Raw genomic sequence first — 6,604 nt, forward strand, 5'->3', positions numbered from 1 at the left:
ATCTTAACAGATTAAACCAAGTGCACTCCCAATATTTTGTAGTAGATTTTAATAAATCAGAAATCAACAATTTGGTACTTATACATTTTTTCAGCGCCTGCACTCATTTAAAAGCAACGGAGCAGAACTGAACTTTGAAATTTGATTCTTGAAAAAAAATCAATACGTTTTCATCATCAGTTTAAAATAGTTTAAATAGAAGTCTTTGGCTTTCATGCGTCGATACCCATAATTACGACACTTAAAAAATATACCAATTGTTCAAATTGTTATTTACATTAATATAAATAACAATTTAAACAATCTTCTTTGTTTCTTTTGTTAGAAGTTTATAAAGATACTGTTTATTAGGATTTCCAAAAATTAATTTTTAGACATTATAAAGGGCTTGGACATAAAATAAATAGAATAAATGGCCCAGTAATGACATTCGAGTATAAAATTATATGTGGAGCGTGAAATGAAATATAAAATGGCAACGGTGGTCGCCGTAAAGTCCACAACAATAATAATTTTACGAGCAACAGTCCATTAGAACAGTTATCACGGGTACTTTTAAGATTTAATAAAGAGGACAAACATATACCGTTAATACAACCCTTTTATAATGTCACCATATTTACCTACCGGTTACTTTTAGTGACATAAATATTATATATAATTCTGTGAAATAATTAATTAATTAATTAATTATAATATCGACCACCCATCCTTATAAGTAAATGAAAATTTCCATTCATTTAAAATTTTCCTGAAATAAATAGTGGACTAACTAAACAGATAATTTAATAGCAGCCCGTGATATTTATAGAGCGTCCGCGAAGTCTTGAGGTGAGGTAAATAAATTACAAAGCCCTCACAGCTGCACTATAAATAACCTCAAGAAATAACGTCAGGCTGCGTCAAGTATCGGTGTTGCCATACGAAATTGACTCAAATGTCTTCACTTTAAACACTCTTTATTTGAATACTGCAAATTTGTACGTGACGTGTGTTACAAAATGTTAATTAATTTAAGTCCGGTGTGAAAAGAATTACTAAAACTAAATGAAAAATAAAATTAACACAGGGCAACCAGTTTCCGATAATTTGTAGTTCTACATCTTGATAATAATTGTACTACTTTCTTTTGTATTGTGGGAGAATTTTAAGAACTTTTGTACAATCAACTTTATTAAAGGGCACATTTTAAACAACACACAATTTTCCTTCTGATTACATAATATTATTTTTGTAACAACGCAAATGATACAGAATAACTTCCAAGAACCCCTGTTAAAAAACATTAGCAACATAGAAACGTAAGTCTCGAATCAATATTGCTAATATAAACATGCAGGAGTTTTCACACAATATTTCATTTGAAGTCGACGTTGTATGAACAGCTATGCGGCTCTTAATTTTCACCAACTTTTAAAGGATTTACGATGTAGGTGCTTAAACGAAAAATTGCTTTCTTTTATGACATTTTTCAACATTTCCACTTCATGGCGTATAAAATATGAAACATCACAGCACAATGACGTTGTATTAAAAGTGTTTATTGCTACTTAACATGCTATAATACGCAGTTATAATTTTATAATCGTGGTAGCCTTCTTTGTACTATCCGAGAAGTTCATTTACTCTGGACCTACGTAATATGGTCGCATTATGTCAAACCCAAATAACGGATCACGACTAACATCGAATTGACATAGCCGGACCAAATAATGTAAGACCACACTTTCCCTAAGAATCAATTTCTCTGTTAGCACCTAGCAATGCAAGCAAATTGAACATGATAATGTTATTTAAAAAATATAATTATATGTTTATTGTTTTCATAATTATGTACCTTATTAGGCATTTAGTAGAACTAGTGACTGTCTTATTGCACTTAGGTCTTGAGGCCATAATTTCGCACTTTGATCCTAGGCTTTGAGGTTTCTCGCTTGAGGGAGACATAATTAAGTTTTCGCTGCTAGTTAGGTTTCGGCCATGTTTGTCGCAATAAATCCAGGGCGTTTGCCTGAAAGACATATTTTAACTACAAATGGTGTTTAATGTTTTACAAAACTACAGTCCAACCACGAAACTAGTCAGAAAACTTAGATAAATGATTGGTCTCGCGCGCGCGCTCGACTAGATACCGCGCTGTATAGAAAATTTGATTTCAGAATGCGGCAACTCAATATTGTAGTGTGTGTAAAACAATGCACAAATATTGTTGTGTGCGTAGATAATCGGGTTACCAGATACGTGACTGGTGCCCAATCAATGGGGAAAAATTTGTTGCTGTGGTCTTGTAATTTATTATTATTGTATAGTAAGTGCTGATTTTTCAATCACCAGATAAACTTTACCATTGGAATAAAGTCCATTCGAAAATAATGCGATAAAATAACAACGTTGTTTAGGTCAACGAAATATAATAGGTACAATATTGATGAGAAAACAATACAAAAACAATGGTAGGAAGTTTAACGAAAGTTAAGAATGAGTCATAAAAAAGCAAAATATGTTACATTTGTTTTCTCATTTTTTACCTGTATTATGTACATAAAATATAAACTGTATTTAAGATTTTTATTTTAATATGATACTAATTCATATTTATTAATACACATTCATAATCTGGGAACTTTGAAAACTTTTTGTTCCGTTGGCGGGATTCGAACCAGCTACGCTAGCTAGAGATTTTAATGCGCTCATCCACTCACACACACAGAATTTTCAGGATTATATTATTTTTCTGTGTTTATGACGATTTATATAATATTTACTGATGGTATGTGATGCCAGTGCCTTTCTTGTTTCTTGTAGTGTTATTATTGCATAGTCTCACTACGCAAACTGGCATTTTGCTACGGACGTAACTTAAAATTTCGAAAATTATCGACACATCTACCTCACCCGAAGCTTGCTGCGCGACTGGCGCGGTTACGCCACATCAGGCGTATGATTTGTTGCCGCATTTTTCAAGTACTCCGACGGTATCTAGTCGTAGCACACGCGCGAGACCAATCATTCATCTAAGTCAGAAAACTTAAAAATATAAATATCTTACTATAATATATATGATATTTATTATTGGATGCAAAAATTTATAAAAATAATAGCTGTCCCGGTGAACACAGGTCACTTTAAAACCTTCCCTGGACTTCTACGAATATTTTAAGACTAAAATCAGCCCAATCCGTTCAGCCGTTTTCGAGTTTTAGCGCGACTAACACATTTGAAAATCCATTTTTATATATAAGATGTTGTCATCTATAAGCCGTAGACTTTCTTACGGAAAAGCAGATTCCGATGGCACCTGGCAGGTCTATAATTATGTGTAGTCTGTATTGCGATAAAAAAAGACTATTCCGTGTCTTCAATGACATCAGCCCTACTAGACAAGTGGCAAGCGATTATCGTAAACGCCAACAAAATGTATGCAATTTCACATAATATCAAGTCATCGCTTCGCTAGCGAATACTAATGTCAAATCCCATACATTTTGTTGGCGTTTAAGGATGTATTATAAGGTCAAATTTCAAAAAGGTCAAAAACTTTAGGTCTTGAGCAAATATTTAATTATAATATTTGCACTGTAATGACATGTGGATTGTGGAAACTCTATTCCATTAAAAAATAAAACAAAGAAAGGAGGCCGAAAGAAGTAGACCGAATAATTTTCGTTAAAAGGACTCGTCTGTCAACATTATTATCATTAAGAATTAAGATAAGTCGAAATTATAATGCGTACATTTTGTATACGCATTTTTGTTACCTATTTCTAACAAATACAAATCCATACTTAATATTATAATATAAATTGCGAAAGTGTGTCTGTAGATCTGTCTGTTACCTCTTCACGCCCAAACCGCTAAACCGATTTTTTTTAAATTTAGTATCCAGATATTACTTTGAGTCCCAGAAAAGGACAAAGGATACTTTTTGTCTCGGGAAAATGTACGGTTCACGCGCCACTATTGAATTTTAGCGCAATCGAGTTGTGCACGACACACAAATATATTTTGTACTTGATGACACCCATGGGTGTCATCAAGTACAAAATATATTTTTATAAACCAAAAATTGTTTTCCATAATGTGATAGTTGGATCCCCACACTAGGCGATGCCTGTCCTGTGGAGACTAAAGGAAGTCTTAATAACGAGTTAGTTACTCGATAGGTATTAGGTACAGTACATAATCTGCAATACCCAGGCGTGTCGTCCCCTTAAGGAGTGAGCACACTGAGACGGGCCGTGCCGTGGCTCAGCGTGCCGGGGCTCATCGCAAAAATCCGCCTCCATACAATTTGTATGGAAGCGGAAATCCGCTGCGCCCCGATACAGTGTGCGATACGCGCATCCGCTTCCATGCAAATTGTATGGAGGCGGATTTTTGCGATGAAAAAAAATGCGAAACGGGTCACCTGATGGAAAGCAACTTCCGTCGCCCATGGACACTCACAGCATCAGAAGAGCTGCAGGTGCGTTGCCGGCCTTTTAAGAGGGAATAGGGTAATAGGGGAGGATAGGGAAGGGAATTGGGCCTCCGGTAAACTCACTCACTCGGCGAAACACAGCGCAAGCGCTGTTTCATGCCGGTTTTCTGTGAGAACGTTGTATTTCTCCGGTCGAGCCGGCCCATTCGTGCCGAAGCATGGCTCTCCCACGTATAATAAAGGGATTACTTTAACACTTTGTCTTGCACAAGTGTTACACTTGTACATTTGTAAATTGTTAGTCACAGCAAAATTAGAATTTAACCTGCGAATATTTTTATATTATATCGGACGTATCTCTCAAGCTCAATCTTACATAACATAGCAAAGGTAGACTTTGCTGGGTTATGAAGGATATTATGCTATTATATTAATACTATGTTTGTAACTATATCATTTTGATACAATAAAAAATAATAAGTAGCGTTTCAAATAGCTATTTGCGAAATGTCGTGTACTTTACCAATATGAAATAGAAAATTATTTTCATAAAAGCTTCTAGCTGTAGTGTAAAAATCGTTCAAGTGCGAGCCGGAATCGCGCACGAAGAGTTCCGTACCATTATAAAGCAACAATAGGCCAAAAATCGTGTTTTTTTTTAGTATGGAGGCCCCCCTTAAATTTTTAATTTATTTCAATATTATAATTAAATATTAAAGAACACATAACAAAGGACTTTGTAAAAAAATCAAGTTCCTATCTGTTTCCATTATTGACATAGAGCAAAAAAAGCCGAAAAAATCACGTTTGTTGTATGGGAGCCCCCCCATAAACATTTATTTTGTTGAGTTTTTAGTATTTGTTGTTATAGAGGCAACAGTCTAGCTATAGCGGTTACTGAGATACAGCCTGGAGACATACAGACAGACGGACAGACATCGAAGTCTCAGTAATAGGGTCCCGTTTTTCCCTTTGGGTACGGAACCCTAAAAATGTAAGACGAGGGAACAGAAAATGCCTAGGGCCCAGGGTATTGTATATTACTTTAATATTTCTGACATAGCGATGTCTTATATCAGCTTTAGTTCTTGACAGGATGATTACGTCTTGTCTGGAGGTCAGGGGTTTGATTCTCTTGGGAAAATGACAAATACTTTTTAAAAGTCAATGAGTTTAAGAATAGATAAATAGCAATATCTTTATCAAGCTCTACCAAAAGCGAATTTTTGAAATTTATAGAATTTGTTCGTACATTATTCAGATATTATAATAATAAAGACATTTTGTTTGAAGTTTCTCAGCATCATAATATTACGTTTCTAGATATGCTTAGCGTGATCACAAAAGAATTGCATTTGATGATATTGTGGTGACAATTGACAGGTTTCTCTAAACTATGTCTCATTTCGTTCATATTTCCGTTCGTTACAGCCATTTCTATGGTCGTCATAATTTAATATGAGTTTGGACAGTGGAACTATTTACTTATTTTAAAAATTTACTAATTAGTATTTTTTATACTTAATAAATAATAATATAAATACTTATAATTTATATATAATTAAAAAACTTATAAATTAAAATACAAATACTTATTTTTTATTCTTAAATTATTTTTATTTAAGTTTCTGTAGATTATTGTTATTGTTAATTTTATTATTCTGAATAGTGTACCTAATTATCTTAAAATTTATCATATTTGTGTTATTAAATATGTATATTATAAAAGTAAATATCAACATAACACCTTTGTTTATTATAAACCATAATCAGTTTAGTTATAAAGACATTACAAAGTAAACAAATAAAATAGCATGATTTTTATAAATATAATATATCCGCCCTATTATCTCCCAACAAAACTAGCCCATGACTTCTATGGTTTTCTGTGAGTATGTAAAGGGCGGCGAAAATGATCTTTGCCCGGAGCGGCTTAGAGTTAGATCGGGTCCTGCACAGGAGGAGACTGCTTAATCACTAATCAGGTGAATCACCTGTAGCAGCTGCACAATCTTCGCATTCACAAAAGGAATGCTGGACGTACATGGAACCACAATTATGAGACAGTTGGACAAGAAGAGATACCTTATAACCTCCATCTTCGTAACGTTTTAAGTCGTATTCAAAGGCGCGTTTGGCGATTATTTACTGTCGATATATTTTTTATATTCAACACAAAGACGC

The sequence above is a fragment of the Aricia agestis genome, chromosome 5 (assembly GCF_905147365.1).
Source record: "Aricia agestis chromosome 5, ilAriAges1.1, whole genome shotgun sequence".
NCBI lineage: Eukaryota > Metazoa > Arthropoda > Insecta > Lepidoptera > Lycaenidae > Aricia > Aricia agestis.